The sequence below is a fragment of the Pyxicephalus adspersus genome, chromosome 2 (genome assembly GCF_032062135.1).
Source record: "Pyxicephalus adspersus chromosome 2, UCB_Pads_2.0, whole genome shotgun sequence".
Classification (NCBI taxonomy): Eukaryota; Metazoa; Chordata; class Amphibia; order Anura; family Pyxicephalidae; genus Pyxicephalus; species Pyxicephalus adspersus.
Window position 1 is genome coordinate 153,741,665 of NC_092859.1, and position 19,241 is coordinate 153,760,905.

The following is a 19,241-nucleotide window of genomic DNA, read 5'->3' on the forward strand; positions in this document are numbered from 1 at the left end:
TTAGTAGCTACAGTTTTAAAAAAACAGTTATGGTGGAGCAGCACAGTAAGTGTGTGGTAAGCTAGCAGGCAGGGACAAAACGGGGGTCTGGGCAAATATCTGGGCAACCCTTCTATTCTGTCAATTAGGGCACTGGAGTAGGTGGGGGTGTCTGGCAATTGCCCAGTTCTAAAACTGGCCTTGCTATTAAGACACTATTACTTTGCCTATTCAGGCATTCACAAGCCTCTCTAATTTCTAGCTGTGCAGCCATGGGTGGTCTTCCGGTAATATCAAGTCAAAAAGCAGAAGTGTTAGTCACCCAAGTTAATGAGCCTTCATGTCAGTAATACTGCACAGCTCCTCTACAGCAGATCCTGACTACAGAAATAGAACCATGAAGCTTGAACCAAATAGTCTGAAATGACAACACATCAAACGCATCCTGCTTATTTGATGGCTTTTAACCTCTTTCTTCTGTGCTAATTAATGACCAAAATGGGCATTTTCCAAAGCCGTTAACTTGCTCCAGCCTTTAAGGAAATGAGAATTTAATTTTTTGTTTTTCTTTTGTGAAATGATTTTTATATGTAGCACTCAGTCCTGTATGAAATGCTATCATTTTTAGGGTTGTCTTCTGGTGGGGTTCAATTTAATAAATCTGGCTCAGTCCATCTTTCATCTAGGAGTACGGTATTTAGTTGAAAACTCAACATAGGGGTGCAAATTCCATTTTTAAGTACATTTAACTGCACTTCAAAATACAGTCTCAGATCTGCAGGCTATAATTAGTGTTTCTTAACCAGAGTTCCTCCAGAGGTTGCTGGGTTCTTTGGGCAATGAGCAATTTTTTGCCACCTAGGTCAATTTAAGTGACACCAATGATCTTTTTGGCTATCTGTAGTGAAATTCTTCTCAATGGCCAGCAATATAGGAGGCATTGTTCCTATTGACCACCAAGCTAATATACTCTGAGCTGTGGATATAGTCATTATAGCAGGGGGGGGGTTCCCTAAAACCTGAAAGTTATTTCAAGAGATCCCATCTAAAAAAAAAAAAAGCTTGAGAAACATTGGCCTTTACCCAGACCTGACTGTTTAAAACCCAGAGTCTGACATTATGAGGATATCTCTTGAGTAGAAAAACCTTTCGAGACAGTCCTGAATTCAGAACACACGGCTCCTGTAGACTTGCAACCAATGGGCCCCATTTCTGATGATTTTGTCCCAATGCACAGTAATTCTGGACCCCAGTAGACCTCTTGTATCCTTCCCCATGAGCCTAGGAAAAGGCACCTGGTTTAGGTGGGCTGAGAAGTCCGGGCCATCGGGTCCTATATATACACACTCTTAGTATCCCATAGCGGGAACCTCTTAACTCCCCATTCTCCACATATGGGTCCGATTTATTAAAGCTTTCCAAAGATGGAGAGGATACACTTTCATCAGTGAAGCTGGATGATCCAGCAAACCTGGAATGGATCTGGTCCAGGATTTAAAACATTTTTTTAGCAAATGACTTTAAAGAGAGTCATTCCAGGTTTTTTGGATCACACAGTTTCACCGAAAAAAGTGTATCCTCTCCAGCCTTAGAGAGCTTTCATAAATCATGCCTTATATCTAACTTTTTGAACACCTAATTAGGCACCAACCCCACCCATTGGCCAACAGGCAAAATACACTGTTAATAGTTGGTTCCAGTTTCTCTAAAACTGGGCTTTTCCCTGGCAACAGAAACAGGCAACCCTAGCACTCCAAGGGAATTAAGCCCTATTTTAGTAAACCCTTTTAACCTCATATTCTAGTTATTTCTGGACCGATACCCCCCTTGACCCGCAGCAAAGGGACCTAATACTAAAGGGGTGCTATGTATAAAAGTGGCAAATGTCAACATTACCTGTACATGTTGCACAAATATTATTACAACCACCTTCATCTTGATTTAGCATTTTTTATCTTGTAGCTGAGCTTTGGTGACAGAGTATTCAGAATAGACATTACAGCATTTTTAATTTTAGGTTAGAACAGTTTGCTCATTTACATATCTGCAGATGCAGTTTTGACCTTTCAATGTACTGTAGTTTGTACTGTAATAAGTTATACATTTTTTGGTGTGCTGTAGCTGTATGATGGCTTTTTGATTGGCTGATTAGACTATTGTTAGACCAATTTAATTATTGTTGCCCTTTCAATGCAGATTTTATAGGGCATGGAAGCAATTATTGATTTCCTATAAATGTACAAAATTGTATGTGAATATAGTTACAACAGTTGTATAAAGCATTAAAACCATCAATAGGTGAAATGAATAACATAGATTATGATGTGGATTTTGATACATTGGCATCTGTATATAGGAAGGGAAATAAGCCTTAAGGTAAAGAAAAATGACCAGGTGTATAAATCTGAGCAAATGGCTAGACAACTGGGCCAGAGCATTTCCAAAATGTTCTTGTTCCTGGAATGCTGTGGTTGGCACCTTTCAATAGTGGTCCAGGAGAGGACAATCAGTGAACTGGTAACAGTCATGGCACCTAGGATTTAGGAATGGGTAAATAGAAGGATCTGAGCAACTTGGGCAAAAGGCTAAAGTTTTAACGGCTGGACAACTGGGTCAGGTTATAGCCAAAACGGCAGATATTGTGGGATGTGTTCCTGTAATGCCATGGTTTGTACTGCTAAGACCAGTGCAAGGTAGGACAATCCTTAAAGCAGCAATAGGATCATAGGGGATCCAGACCTTAGTGATACATGTCTAGTTTAATCCACAGAAGAGCTACTGCAGTTGCAAATTGCTGAGCAACTTTATGTTTTAGCATGAGAGAAAGATGGCAGAACACGCAACAATGCATGTCACCTTGCAGCATATGGGGCTGCATAACCATGGACAAGTCAAAGTGCAAACACCGGCCCTGTGCACCAGTGCCTACAATGGGCACATCAACTTTGGATCATGGAGGAATGGAAGAAGGTTGTCTGGTTTATTACAGTTTTTATGGGTGACCAGCCATCAACTCTCTCTGATTAGCTGCACTCTTAAGGAGGGAGAGGTTTAACAGTTATTTTACCTTCTGCTTTCAGGTAACCAAAAGAAGTAGGTAGTAGTAATTCTTAAGCTGCATCGCCTACAGGAAACTCCAAGGCTGTTGGCACCCTTATTAGGCAGATCTTGGCAAACTCATGACCACCTTGCCACTTCTCATCCCCATGCGTTACATGGTGCATAAGTGGCTGTCATATGCTAAAAGCAAGGTAAAACAGGACTCCGATGCTTACTTAGATGGGTCAGGTCCATTTTTTTCCTTTTTTAATCTGTTGCCATTCTATACAGATGTGACAAGACAAATCACATACTAAAAACAGCTTGGAAAGACAGCGTTAACTCTATGCTGTTAGTGTTCAGTTGGCACAGAGACAGCAGGAACGGCAATCGCTTCATTATTCATTTTACTTCTATTTACCACTTGGTTCCTTCACAAAACATCCATTTCCTTTAATCAGAGATTGTCCGGATGTGGAATCCAGTTCCAAATGTGTAATTGTATGTCTGTACATAGTCTAACAAGCTTCTTGTTTCTGAGACTCAAACATTCATTTCAGGGAAATGTTATTTTGCATTTGCCAAAATCGTGCCAAAGTAATATGAGTGGATATAGGACCCAATAATCATTAGAGCATAAAGACAGTGAGTAGATTAGCTAGTAGGGTGCAATGCTTTTTTATTTAGAATTTAGCACTTGTTTTGTATGGGAATGTAAGAACCTTGACTCTGATCTATGAATATTAGCGCCAACGTGGAGTTATTGCCCATTGCAAGCCTGATTGCATGTTTTATTCTCCTTGTGCAGTCCTATTGGAGAGAAATGCTTATTCAATAAAGCAAAGGAAGAAAACAAATGCACAGCAAATGCACATCAGAACAGTAAGAGCCATTCTGGACTTTTATTACTATTAATATTATTATTAATAATTGGCCACTTTAGTAAGGGCTGTTTCAGTGGAATGGGCAGCTCGAGAACCAGACTGGAGGGGGTCAAGGAGAGAGTTGGTGTTTAGGTAATCATTGAGTCTTTTGTAGACAAGGCGACTTGCGGTTGACTGCAATGTTTCAGTTAAATGGGAGTAGTTAAGAATCATTTTGTGCATGTAATTGCATGCTGCTGGCCTGCTGTTGCATTGTGGTTTCTGCTGATTACCAGAAACCCTAACCATTTACATTTTAAACAAAATCCTGGAAAGTATATAAAGTAAAACATTCCACTTATATCAAATTGCCTATTTATTCATTGGCTTCTATTGCATCCTTGGACAGGAGACTTTCCTACTCTTGGCTTCAAACTGCTCAACTATTACATGATAGGAGGCACATTGGGTGGCCACGTTGGGTCCATTGAGCAGCAAGCCTTTTCTGGCAGCACGGTTGCTTTTCCTTCTCCGAAGGAACTACCACGCTTCAACCACAACCATACTTAACCGCATGACAGAGCAGTTGTTGTCGAGGGGCAGCTGGGGCAATCTAGTTATTGCAGAAGACTGCACTTTAAATGTAATTTTTTTAGTTTTTCAACAATTGCTGCTCAATAGAGGTTTTTGGGTGACTTTTATTTGCAAGTATTAAACAAGACCCAATGTCCCTCCTATCATGTAATAGTTTGGTGCCAAGATCCAATAGAGACAAATGGTTAAATAAGCAATTTTATATCAATTGATTTTGTTTTGCTTTATTTACTTTCCAAAATTTTGATAAAAATTGGGGGCAAAATTGAAATGGTTAGTGTTTCTGGTAATCAGCAAGTATCCGTAATTTGAGTCGCACATAGCAATGGTCCTTTCTTTGTCTGGAGAACTCCCAACTCTTCATGATACGTGGTGACCTTGGTGAGCTCGTTGCCTCTTCTTTCAGCACTAGGGACAGCTCTCTTCATTCATGGCTCCCTTGTCTGAATAAAGAACACAAACTGCATTTAGTTTTTACTTGTATTTTTCTTAGACGTGTCTCCATTGAAAATTAAAACCATTGCCAGTGCCTTGGGCAGACTTGATTGCTAAGATGCTGGGCAGAGTGGATAAATAAAATGAAATTTGATAGATACTAAAAGTGGACCTGTCACTGAGAGATAATGGAAGCTGCCTTTACTAATCTCATATCTTAAGAATGCTTATTCCTAGGATGTAAATCTGATCTATAGTAGTGTCAGTCAAACACCTGAAACAAGCATGCAGGTAACATGTAGCACAATTAGCTGAACATCTGAGCTGCATTTTCATTCTGGGTCAGTGATTTAGTAAGTATTAAAAGCCCAGGATCAGAACACTAACCGGGCAAGCTGTATATTATAGAACCAGGCCAGCAATGGCAGCTTAAATCATCATCATTTACCCCTCATTTCCAGGTCCAATTAGCCCAACAAATTTATGTTTTGGATATGAATTATTTTACATTTGGAATTGCATGTGTGTTACCTGGGGGCGATCTTCATGCATATACAGCACACCTAGGAAAGCCGTCTTGTCTAGATTGACATCTATGCATCAAAGTATTATGATATTTTACAAATTTCCTGAACGCTACTTGTACCAGTGGTGCGGAATCTGGAGGGGAATACTAAGACAAAGAGTTCTTTTATGTTTCCAGGAATTTATGACTGCTCCATGCCAGCAATTATGATTCTCCATTGTATATAAAAGCATATAGACTAGGTGATATCATATAATAAAGTATGTAAAAAGAGGACTCAGGAAAGGCAAATCCATGAACATTTACCTTTAAGAACTGCTTGGTGACTTTCAGCATTGAAACTTTTGTAATAAACAACTCTGCAAACCCTCTAATTATCTGAGCTGCCAGCCAGCCTCCTATTCTGTTCATGTTTATTATAAAGAAAAGGATTTTGCACAGGATTACAATGCAATAGAAGGATGCGGGACTGTTACAAGTTGCCTTGGTACCTGGCTCCAGTGTGAAAATAAGTGAAGTCATCGAGCGGATTAATCCTCAGAGATAAACCTGAATCTTTCTTGGTGGGAATTGCATCTACCTAGTGACAGCAAAAGCCAATTTTCTCTGTCTTGGCAACAGCCTGGGTGTTCCAGCTGCTAATCTGCCATGGACGGACTGAACTGCCTTCTGCTTCCTGACGCCTCTCTTTTTGCAGAATGTCACCATTCTAGCCTTTAATTACACTCTCCAAATGAAATGTTCAAACCCTCAGGCATGGGAGTCCTGAATTCCCCACCGCTTTGATAAACGGAAGGGAGGGAGTTCACATTGGATTCATTACAAATGTTAAAAATAATCATCCATAATTTGTTTATTGCATTCCTTCTGCGCAGGTTTTGTCCAAGCAGAATACAAGACAGCGATATATAATAAACTCCATTGTTATTTCTATTTCTCCTTTATACTGGTAGAGAACTTGATTTTTTTTATTGTGCTCACTACAGCATGTTTAGAATTTTTTTCTTGAGGTCCACCATAAAAAAAGGTTATCACTATACCCCAAAATGTGGGTGCACGGACCTCCTTTTTTCTCTGCCTTGTCGTTTTTTTTTTTGGTATTGGGTCATACTGCATTTTGATCAATTCTGCTATTGCATGTGTTTTGTTATTATTAATATTAATACTAAACAGTATATACCGGTAGTACCAACATATTACACAGCGCTGTACAATTAATCGGGGTTGCAAATGACAGACAGATACAGACAGTGACACAGTAGGAGGAGAGGACCCTGCCCCAAAGAGGACAGTATGGTGGCTCAGTGGTTAGCACTCTGGCCTTTGCAGTCCTAGGTCCCAGGTTGGAATCTTGGCCAGGACACTATGTGCATGGAGTTTGCAGGTTCTCCCTGTGTTTGTGTGGGTTTCCTGAGGTACTCTGGTTTCCTCCCACATTCCAAAAACATGCAGTTAGGTTAATTGGCTTCCCCCCAAAAGTTGACCTTAGACTGTGTTAATGACATATGACTATGGTAGGGACGTTAGATTGTGAGCTTCTTTGAGGGACAGCTAGTGATATGACTTTGTACAGCGCTGCATAATATGATGGCGCTATATAAATACTGTGTAATAATTAAAAAAGAGAGTACCATCTAAGAGGTAGGGAAGCAGCATACGCTAGGAGGGGGGATATGGAGTAGTGGGAAGTAGTGAGGGTTTAGGGGACAGAAAATGGGTTGATGAGTTTGAAAAGATGGGTTTTAAGGGCTCTTTTAAAGTAGAAGCAAGCCGAATAGGATGAGGAAGACCATTCCAGAGACTTGGGGCAGCTCTAGAAAAGTCTTGTATCCATGTGTGTGATGAGGTTATGAGTGAGGAAGTCATTGGAGGAGCGGAGAGAGCGGCTAGGGGAGTATTTTTCTATCAGGTTGGAAAGTTAAGTGGGACAAGAACTGTGGAGGGATTTGAAGGCAAAGCACAGGGGATGAATTTGATTCTAAGGTGAAATGGAAGCCAAAGAAGAAAACTACATAGAGATGCAACAGAAGAGGAGTGGTGGACAACTTGTGTATGGGGTAGGTGGGTGGGAAGGCTGTGTATGGTGTACATAGATAGGCAGGCTGTGTATGGGGTAGGTAGGCGGGCAGGCTATGTATGGGGTAGGTAGGTGGGCAGGCTATGTATGGGGTAGGTGGGTGGGAAGGTTGTGTATGGTGTACATAGATAGGCAGGCTGTGTATGGGGTAGGTAGGTGGGAAGGCTGTATATAAGGTAGGTAGGTGGGAACGATGGATGAGTCTGGCTGCAGCATTCATAATAGATTGTAGAGGAGAGAGTTGGAAGTTTTTTTGGCCAGGACATGGATGTGTAGCACTCACCCCTCATTGGAAAGGCTGGTTATGGTTCATCTTAGCCGGGGGTGGAAGGAAAGATTTTAATTACCATGTTGATGAGCTAGGAAAAAGAAGATACAAGCAGATTAAAATATAAGCAGAGCCTTATAAAAATTAAAAAAATAAAAATATAAAGCAAAGGCAGGAGGAGTTTTGGCGAGCTTAGAAAAAGCTATAAAAGTTGTATAGTGGAAAATCAAAAATGCTGGAGAATTGCGGCTGGACAAGGAGGTCAAAAGATCCAGAATTATGTCCTACAAGAGTTTAGGTTTTTTTTAGGCTGTATTTAATGAAGAAGTAGGATCTCCTGGCCGGATTGGTGCACTCACAAGATTTAAATATGTGCACCGCCTTCTGCTAGCAGCCATTATCCAAAGCAGGATGGAACATGTATGGTAGATATGGCAGCAGATTGCTGGTCCGAGAGCCAAGGAAAGCATCTTCTCCAGCATATTCCACAGACTGCACTGTCATAGTCACAGCATTGGGCAATTATGTTTTCTATCATAAAATCCTGAAACAATGCAGAGAGAAGGTAACGAAACGTTGTCTGCCCGGGTGCCATGCTGGCTTTCAGTCAAAGCCATACGTTACAAAGGAAATAAATGTCAGGTCATATTTATTATACAAATGCCACCACTCTCCCTAATGATATACATTGAAAAGCTGAAGCCATTATATCAATTTTATTCAAAGTAAACTTTTGCCAACCAATCAGATTTAATCTTAAATTTAATTTGATAACATTTGATCCATTAGGCTATGTTCACACTGGCCATGAGCTGCCCGTGTAGTTACCGTTTCCTCGTGGCAGGGAACCGCTCCCTTTAGGAAGACATCACAGGTAGCTTCTCCCAGCAGCAGCTTAATAGAGAATAAATGGGGGCTGTGAGCAGTACCAGTACCAGAAACTGCCACCAGCTGTCAAATGTGGATCTTTAAGAACCAGTGCTGCTGTGCGAGTGACAGTGCGGCTGGCAAGGTAGCAAAATAACAAATTACTTTTAGGAAATCACTTCCAGGTTTGCTGGATAACCCAGCTTCACTGATGACAGTGTATCTTTACCAGCCTTGAGGAGCTTTAAATAAATCAGACCCAATGCGTGAAAAGTCATGAGCTGCAGAGCAGAAGCATTTCATTAGGAGAATCTCTCAATTGTTCCAAATGATCTGATAGCATTAAAAATTGAAGGAACTTTATTTTTCTTGTTTTGTTTGAGATATCTATACCATTATTATTATTATTTGTCTCATGCCAAGCCCTATACAGATGTTCAATTCTTCTCGCTGGAAATTATCATTCATCTCCGGTGACAAGAAATGAGAGCTGGGCAGATCTTTGTTCATTGGAGAGGGGAGGACAAGCAGGAGGCCTCTCCCTATTGGGAACAATAGCAACCATAAGCGATCTGGGGATCGTTGTACACATGCTAGATTTTCTGGAATTGATCATGAACGTTTATCTCAAGCAAAAACTACAAGCTAACATACCAAAACCTTGATTCCTATTAAAAAAAAAAGTTAAAATCCTATTCGAAGAGGCTGAAATTCCCATCGCATGGTTAAAGTTAATAACCTGATATTTCTGTTAAATAAAATTTCCTAAAATAAAACCTAAAGGTAACAAAAAAAAACATTTCTATAACTGAGCCAATTCCTCCTTCGTTTGTATCTCACGTGCTCCCCCTTCCAAGCACTGCAGATCACAGTGGGAGGGGTTCAGTCCTGCCAGAAAGCAGTGGGCGGGGATGGGTGTGGCCAGGTTTTGATTGACAAGCTGCAAAATTGTGAACTAGCAATCACAATGCTGATAACCACGTCCCCTTCATCTCAGTTTAGTGCAAGGAGACATAACTTTTATAGGGGTGTCAACTTTGCAGGATCAATGTCACACATCACAGGAAGCTGCATTAGTTGGGCTTCGCCATAATAACCACCATCCAACTGGAACTCCACCCAATATACAATTAATTACCTACTGAGAGCTGGGCTTCCTCTGTAAAAAGCAGCTAGAGTCACCATTGGTTGGAGGTTTTTAGGTGCAACCACCATCCAATAGGAGCACCCCGCTGGGTACTAAAGTACAGGATACTCTGCCAAGTATTCAGTTCTCTGTTTCTTCCCAACAACCCTATACCTCAATTTCTCATTGTGGTGTCACAAATATGAAAAGTAAGGGGGAATCTTCCTAATACTGAATGTTAAAAGTTGTCTACATACATAGAATTTTTATTTTTTATAGATATGTTACATTTTTGGTGTCATTTTGTTTCTTTTTGGTGCAAATATATTTAAACAAGCAAACAGGATATGTTTGTGCCACCAATGATAGGTATGTGCCAAGAAAGTCTGGCAGCCAATCAGATTTGTCCATTTAAACTTGTAGAACATTACAGAAGAGAAAGAAATGATATGATTGGTTACTGCAGATAATATGCATTATTTAATCCAGCCTTCCCTTAGCAATCTTTTATTACATCTACACCCTAGAAAGGGTTTATTGTGCTTAAGTATGTTGTATTTTCTGCACACGTCTGTCACTCCTGCTATCTGTACAGCTCTGCTCTGCTCCAATGCTTCATTTTGCTTTTTAAGATTCTGTTAGGGGGTGTAAAGAAGTGGGTGGAGTAGGCATTGCGTTTATCTAATGCAAACAGCCATCTGTGCTCCAGATCACAAGCCTTAGCAATGCTATGGATGAGCCTTGCGTATAATGTGTCACCCATGGGACGGTCATGTGAACCGGGCACATGTGTCAGGAGCAGGAGGTCCCCCGGTTTCTGAGCCCTTTTGTCATGCTGCTTATATACTGAGTGAGTAGTCGCATTATACATTATATAGACATCAATGGGCTGCCAATGGAGGGTCACTGCCACCTGCAATTACACGGTCCCCTTCCCAACATATTCTGCCAGTTGCAAATGTTGCTGTGTGTTCATCAATTTTTAACTTTATGCTTCATTTTCTCAATTCTTTTTTGGCTCTGTTCATATTTTAAACCCATTGGAACAGCCAAGGTGGCTGCTGGTGTCATTGGAATTACTCCAGAACATTGGCACTCCATGCAGTAAACCTGCAGCCCAGCAATATTTTAAACACACATGTAGAATTTGGAGGGGTTATTTTTTTTTTCTTTAAATTGACCGACGACCCTAATTGAAATGTATCAGCAGATAGAATTGTTGATTCATATTATTCTTCTTTTATGGATTTTTTAGGTTATTGTTATTATTTTCCAATATGTTTATTTTGTAAGGAATCCAGGGAACTGGACGATGACAATGTACATCAGGTTTTATTGACCTTAATACCATGGGGGGAATACTTGAGATAACTTTCAAGTCCTCAGGGAACCCCTACTATAATTTTTATATCCACAGCTCACAGTATATTAGTATCATGATCTGTGGGAAGGCATTGCTGATCATTGGGAACAATGCCAATCTAACATAGCCAAAAAGATTATTGGTGTCACTTTAACTGATCTGAGAAGTGCACATTGCTCATTTCTTAAACAACCTCTACCAACCTCCTGAGGAATTCTGGTTGAGAAACACTGACATACGTTAATATAAGCCCTGTAACTTGTAATTACAACATCTGTATGATCATGATGGTATTCAAGTGGGGAATTATTTCAGCTTAACAGCTATAATAAGAGTTTCATTTGCTTTTCTTTATTGAAACACAACAGGTATAAGTGTTCACTATATAAAAATTACAATGTAACCAAACTACAGACTCATTCATTTAGTGGTTAGGTATACATTGCATTATGTTGGCTTTAAAAGATAAGCACCCCCCCCCCCCTCCCCAAATTCATATTTCAGTTATAGATCTAACGGGGATAGTTCTGTCACTTCTTGTATCTCTTGAGGCCTTTAAATGGGTCTCTATCGCATTGGTTGCTTTCACTAGAATATACAGTTCATTATAAATGAGACAAGTGAGAATTGAAAGCTCTTGTAATGGTAAGATTGCTCCTCAGGCCACTCCTCAAACTTTTGGACCAATAGGAAGATGTGGGAGGAAGGCAGGGGCTGGGTTAAGCTCTTGACTCCAGAAGAAAGTCAAGAATTTTTTTAGACTTTTAGGGCCGGAATCCATACCTGCTGCTCTTTAAGCCACCTTGGTCGGTTTATAATAGGGTCTATTATCCCCAGAAAAAAGTCTTCAATGTTGCCGTAAACTAGGGTATGCAATAGTCCTACCAAGTCTCATTATTGATCCCTAATGTGATCGGAGGCCCATGTGATGGGGGTCCCACAGAATCCAATAGAGGGGCTTAGCTAAGAGCAACTTTTTTAAGGAAAAAAAGCTCTTATAATTTTTCTTTTTTGTTTACTGATTGTTCTGATATGTTCCCATCACTGGCGGTAATTGCTGTTCATGCATTTTTTATCAGATGCCTATTGCTTTCCCTGGGTTTATGTGTTTTCATAAAATGTTGTTTTTCTAAAATTACATCAGAATTATGGACAGACTTGGAGTCTGCTGGCTTTTAGTGTGGCAGATCAGATTTGTGGATTTCAGGCACCAAGAATGTAAAACCTTCCATTGTGTAGACATCCCAGACTGCTGCTGAGTGCTGCCATCTTGGTTGTGATTTGAGTGGCACCGGCAGACTTAGAGCTGTCACTTCATAGTATTTCCATTCCCTCTTCCTGTGGCAGCTACATATGTATGGAGATAAAAGGAGGAGTGGAGGAGCTATTCCAGCACAGACAGGCCCAGAAGAGAAAGTACTTTTATAATCAAGGAAGAACAAGGCTGTTCTAGGGAATTGACTCTTCCTTAGCAAATCAAAATATTAACTTTCTCAAAGGCACATTGCAATTAAAAAAAATAATTTATAGGCAGGGAAAACGATGCAAGTAAGCTTTGGCTACTTTGGCCCTTGCACCTGTATACCCTTATACTTATGGACCTGAGCACTTTCTACGTTTTGACTGTGGCCCTGCTTTTTTGGCATTACATTTGTAATTGTGTAAATTTATTAAAAGTACTTGGAAAGCAAAGAATGGTTATCCTTTGTTTCTTACCTGTAGAAAAGAAATATAAAGGGCATTCTGTATCAGGGATGTGTCATTAGGAATATATAATTACTGCAGATTACTGCATCCCTGGCTCTCATCTTTCAAGTTGTATTCAACTGGACCGGGCTGCAGGTCTTCCTCCAGCTCCAAGTCCCATAGACAACAACTGTAGACTGAGTGAATCATGTATCATGCTGCTCAAATGTTTGGTTTAGGAGATACAGCAGGCTTTAGTGAGTATAAATTCCTAATGGTTCACCCCGAATAGTATTCTAAAATGGAGGGGCAAAAGAAATGGACGTAACAGCAGCGTGGCACAGAGGTTAGCACTCTGGCCTTTGCAGCGCTGGGTCCCAGGTTCAAATTTTGGCCGGGACACTATCTGCATGGAGTTTGCCTGGGGGTACTCCAGTTTCTTCCCACATTCTAAAAACATGCAGTCAGGTTAATTAGCCTCCCCTCAAATTGACCTTGGACTGTATTATGGACATATGACAATGGTAGGGGCATTAGATTGTGAGCTCCATTGAGGGACAGCTAGTAACATGAATATAGACTTTGTACAGCCCTGCCTAATATGTTGGTGTTATATAAATACTGTGTAATAACAGATACACCATAAAAGTTTTGTGAATGTACAGTATCGTTTATGTTTAAAATCCCCAAGTGGGTAAAATTCTTGCTTTTTCTGAATAATTTACCCAGTTACATGTCTGTTCCCTGCAAATGCCAGCTAACTGCCCAACATGTGCCCTGGGCCTACCTTTCATCCCAGAGTGCCCAGGACCTCCATGAGTGAATGGCAAGATGGAGAACAGTGGGGATACGGCAAATATCTGGTGATTTCCCCTCTGTAGAATGATACAGGTAGCACTCCGCTCTGAGAACTTCTGGCTTAAATGTTTTGTTACCTGGCCAAAGCTGGCTGGGGTAGAAGTTGGACAAGCACAATCCAGGCTTAGGCAGTTGTAATGGAATGAGAATTGTACATTGCAACATTAAAATCTGATTGGTATTCCGATCACTTTCTATTTGACAAAACAATCACAATGGGAGAATCTTGTACATTGTTTTGGGACATGATCAGTGAGATGCAGAAAGTTTGTTTTTTATGCTAATTGCAACTTTGCCATTTGAAAACTGAGCCATTGCAATTCTGCAAGTTGCTTTTGACCAATACATTACTAATCAGAATATTTTTTCGATTGATTGGCTGAGCACAAAACCGGAGGATCTGGTTGCATGCACCATACCCATGTCCATGGATTATTCTTCTAATTTATCAGTTAATACCTACTAACTTTTACTTAGACCTGAACAGACCTTTATGATTTACATTTGTCATCATTACAGCCCTCAATGTTTTTCTGTAGACTCTAAAAGGCAAAGGACTTTACTTCTTTCCTACTTTTCCTTCTATTTTCTTAATTCCTTCTATTTTTTTAATTTTCTTGTTCAATACACTTTTCAGGTCCCTTATGTTATTACTTTTTTGTATCAAATATTTTCTCTTTGTTGATATAAAAAAATTCAACCATAAATTTGCACACTGAAAAAATCAGTAAACTTCCATTGCAGCCAATGGGCTGCAGGAACACAGGTGTGTTAAGTTAGGAGCATATCCACTTCATTGGGTTGCCTAAAGGTCCATTCACACGCGTGTTGGCGCATAAATGGTCCACATTACAATACGCTGCTTTAGGACATCTTATTTGTTAAAAATGGGCTGCTTAATACTCTGCAAGTCCAAAATTCATATCTATACTATTTTTATGGAGTGCATGGCATATGAAAGTGCTGTGGTGCAAAGGTGCATTGGCATGCCTTTAAGAATAAATGACATGACATTGCACAAAGCATGGTTCTCCCAGAACCATGTGGTTGGGAATGTGGTAATAAATGGATTAATATTATTACATAGTATTTACAGTATATAGCGCCATCATATTATGCAGCGCTGTACAAAGTCCATAGTTATGTCACTAGCTCTCCTTCAAAGAAGCTCACAATCTAGTGTCCCTACCGTCTTTAATACAATTTTTGAGGGTGTAGCTAATTAACTTAATTTCATGTTTTTGGGATGTGGGAGGAAACCCACACAAACACGGGGAGAACCTGCAAACTCCATGCAGATACTGTCCTGGCCAAGATTCAAACCTGGGACCTAGCGCTGCAAAGGCAAAGTGCTAACTTCTAAGCCACTGTGCTTTCCTGCAGCTCTTTTATGTAAGAGGTTCTGAACAACCCAAAGCACACACAAAAGGCATGCACCATTCTTTTGGCGCATCCCACAGCAATGCACTACAGTGGCTTGTACCACATTGCAATGGTGTGCTTTGGGTAGGTGCATTGAGTGCTATTGCTTAGCACATTTTTGTGATGAGGTTACACAAATGTAGTCCCTACAGCACATATTTCTAGGTGCATCCTTACAGCCATGGAATCAGTGGCAGATGTAGCCAACAGTAGGCCCCTGTGCAGAACTGATTTGGGCCACCCCTGCCTCTATAACCCATGCCAGGCCAATGAACTGCCAGTGCATTTTACCTGCCCAGATGTCCAATCTGTGGCTGTGCTCAAATGCAGCATAAAAGCATGGGAACAAGTGTTCTTGTGCATGGCAGCATTGCATAGTCTTAAAGAGGAACCCTCCCACTGTGCATTGCACAGATCTGCCCCTGGCTGTGAAGCACCCTATTGGCTAAGCTGGGCCCGAACCCCCATGTAGCAGCCCATTTTGCACCTTTCTATGTCCTCTCCTGCTTGCAATGAAGCCATTGTCATGGAGAATCATGTTAAATGATTATTGGAGGTGGTTGAGGTAACATGGAGGGCGAATCAAACATCCATATCCAAGCGTTTCTCTGCTCACGATGTAACAAAAAACATGAATTTCAGCCTGGAAATTTTACATCAGATTGTTTTTTTGTTCTGCTTATGGTTCTTTGATTCATGTTCCTGCAATATGCGTGACAAGAATCATCAGAACCTGGCTTCCCCTTTCTGTAAGTGAATTGGCTGCCACTCCGGAGCTGTGACAACGGCGACATCAATCAGCGTGAAATCTGTTGGGCTTTGCTGGCACAGTCTGTGCGCCTTTGCTTGGCAGTAATAGGTGTGTCTGCTTGGCAGCAGCTGCACTGATCCTTGTTCTGCGTGTGTGCGCTGTTGTGTGCATGCTCCTTCTTCTTGTATCCTAGCAACCCCGGAGATGCTGCGCGGGAGGATGTGGGAGTTTAAAGCTGAAGTTTAATCTGCTTATGTTTTGCCTTCATCATCAACATGCTAATGAAATGATTCAATAAAATCTTTCTATTTGCTTTACCCTAATATAGACCCAGTGACAACCTCCAGTGATTCTCTTTGCAATGCAGGCAAATTGTGGCTGGTGGGGGGAGCTGGCAGGGTGCTGTACCTAGTTTTCTGAAAACAGAAAGATTTGGTAATGCACACATGTAAAGTTGAGGCTTCAGGATTGAAAGAACTGAAATCCAGTGATAAAAGGGGTGGGTTAGGGAAGGTCATCAAGCCCTTCCCTCCCCAGCCTGACATTCCAGTCAGCAGGGTCGGGAATGGCTTGATGATTCCAGAGGTCCAGCCAGGAAATGAGACAGCTCCATCTGATTAGCTGCAGCTGTTAATACACAATGTGAGATGCTGGCACAGCCAGTTAAATTAGGGCAGTAATTTAATTTCAGGAAGACAAGTGCACGACTAAAGGGAATGCTGGAGGTCAAGGCAGATCACTGCAAATGAATTATTTAATTACATATATGTTGGCCAATCAACATACCCAGAAGAAGACCAGGCATTTTTTAAAACATGTGATTATGATTCCTAAATCCTATTGGCTCCACAGAAAATCTTTTTTAAAAAATCAGTATCCTTAGCTTGTGTTTCCATATAGTCCAAACCACCTATCCGGTATGCAATGAGCAGCTACGCGTTTCACGCCAAATAGGCTCTTGTGCAAAGGATAGGTCAAAACACATAAGGGTCTGTTTATAAAGAAGTGAATCTGACATTCACCAAACATTCTCTGGAAGGAAATCAATCACTGCCATTGAAAACGCATGGACCTGTAAGATTATCCAATATGTTTGTTGATTGTCACGTCCGTTGTTTTATGGAATTACTCCATAGTCACCTTTTGAGGGTTTAATGCCTCTGTAACATGGCAGCAGGAAGAAGCACCTTTCCCAAACCAAGTGGAAAATGAAAAACCAGATAAGTACAGGTAGTCCCCAGGGTAAGGACATCCGACATACGGACAACTCCTAGATACGAACAGGGCTTCCCTGCTCCCTCGTGTGCAGGATGGATGCTTGGAGAAGAAACCTTTTACTAAACACATGTGAGGTTGTGGGTGATCTTAAGAGCTGAGCTGTTCTGTAACATCTTGTAACTCTTTAATGACATAGACAAACTCTGCAGTTGTTTCTTTTTGCACATCAAAGCACAGCTTGCTCCAGAATTAAATGATCGTATACGCTCCATGAAGTTTTTTTTTGCTTTGTTTGTGATTAACTCACAGTGAGGATTTTATACAGTAACTGACATCACGCTGTCTAATAAAATGTTGAGACAAAAATCTATCCTAATTGTATTTATTAAAATAATGTACATGTTCCGACTTACAAACAAATTCAACTTGAGAACAAACCTACAGTCCCTATCTGGTATGTAACCCGGGGACTACCTGTACTTACATATCTATTCATTGCATGACTGTATATGGGATTGATTGTTTGCTGTCCAGATGACATCTACCTACCAATGAATGATGAATGGAATTGCAGGAATTTGTCTCTGTTACCCTCATAAAGTAGCCAGACATAGCCAACTGCGGGCCCTTGTGCCAAAGTTACCTCGGTCTCTTCCGGGGGCCCCTCCTGGCTGGGAATGGTCCAGGGTTCTTGTGAAGTGGCACACTTTGCACCTCCTTATGTTTGCCCCTGCACACAATTTTGATCACTATGAATATTATACTATGATATTCAATCGTAAGGTAATTTTTGTTGTATCCAAGGTGCCAATCACTAAATTAATGTGTTTACTAATGTTAAAAAAAAAAAGATTCCAGGATGGTTCAGCCCCCATGATGGCCGGTGACACTTTGAGTTTAAGTAGACTTCATTTTATTCTATATAGGTAATTAAAAAAAAAAAATTGGGGGGGGGGGACAGATGGACCAGTTTAACCCAGTGCAGCATGCACCGCGTTAATTCCCAGGGCTTGTTTGCAGACAGCGCATTCAGCAGAGCCGATAACCCGGTGCCAGTAGCTCAATGTTAGATTTATAGCATAATTTTGATGTGCTGAGGCGTGCATTTTAATAGCAATAGGGCCTGTGCGATTCTGGGACAGCAGACTGGTCTGACAGGCAGTAATCCTCTCCGCAGACCATGGTGATGGAGCTGGGAGGGGGAATTCAGAGGCTTATCAGCATCATTGTGCTAAGTGCTTGGACCAGAAAGGGCTGAAGTGATGCGAGGGAAGGTAATGCACTGAGAACAAAGCTAGTACAGCATCGTACAATCTCCTTTACAGCTCCCAGTAATATTGCTATTGGGAAACGTTGCTATGGTTCCTTTATGGGACACATTGGGCACAGCTTGCCTAGGAAGGATGGGCTGTCCATGAAATGTATTTGGAGACAGCTTTAGATGAAAAATATCAAAGCCTATGGTCAAAATCCGTATTAAAATCATATCCCCTATCCCTTGTCTTTGCCAGGTACATTACATTTCATATTGCAAATTAAAAACTTCCTGTGTGGTCTTCCTGCAAAGGTCACAGTTACATATAAAGATCATGTTTGAGTGTACAATGTTCAAAAAAAACATTTAAAGCCTAAGTACACTTTTACTAACATCCTCTCTAAATGCAAATTCTGAATAGGACAACTGAAGACTGTAGGAATCATCAGAGGCTGAAATTTTCTCTTCCAAGAACTGCGTAGTCCAGGGGTAGGCAAACTCCGGCCTTTAGGCCAGATACGGTCTAGCCAGTAGTCCGTTCCGGCCTAATGCCCCCCTGGTCGATACGGCCTAATCCCAGCTGGCAGGGGTCGGCAAACTGCATGTGGCTCTTGAGCCTCCTTGTTATGCCTCCCTTCCGTAGTTACCGTGGCCGGCGTTATCACTTCCAGCGCCGGGGTAAGGGGATATTACCTCTCCTCCGTATGCATTGCAGAGATAAGGATTCCCTTCAGGTGCATTCCTGCTGGGGGGTGGAGCCATCAGCACGGGACTCGGGAGAGAGTCCGGCCTAGTGTGCCTTCTTGACCTCCTAAAATGGCCTAGTAGCCAAAAAAGTTTGCTGACCCCTGGCTTAGTCAGTCCCCATAAACTTCTATTGAGCTTTACCCAACTCAAGGTTTACCAAGCAGATA

The 19,241-nt window shown here is 41.2% G+C and overlaps 1 protein-coding gene across 2 annotated transcripts in view; it reads left to right on the forward strand.

The window, feature by feature from the left end:
- The window catches only part of ADD2 (adducin 2), a 65,316-nt gene that overhangs the window by 7,982 nt on the left and 38,093 nt on the right, over positions 1–19,241 (forward strand). Inside the window, exon 1 of one of the 2 annotated variants that reach the window (XM_072402795.1) lies at positions 10,485–10,624. The exons of the other annotated variant lie outside the window; for it this stretch is intronic. The gene's annotated coding sequence lies outside the window, so the exon portion shown is untranslated. Of the gene's footprint in view, positions 1–10,484; positions 10,625–19,241 lie in introns of those variants that run through there. 2 annotated transcript variants of the gene reach the window in all.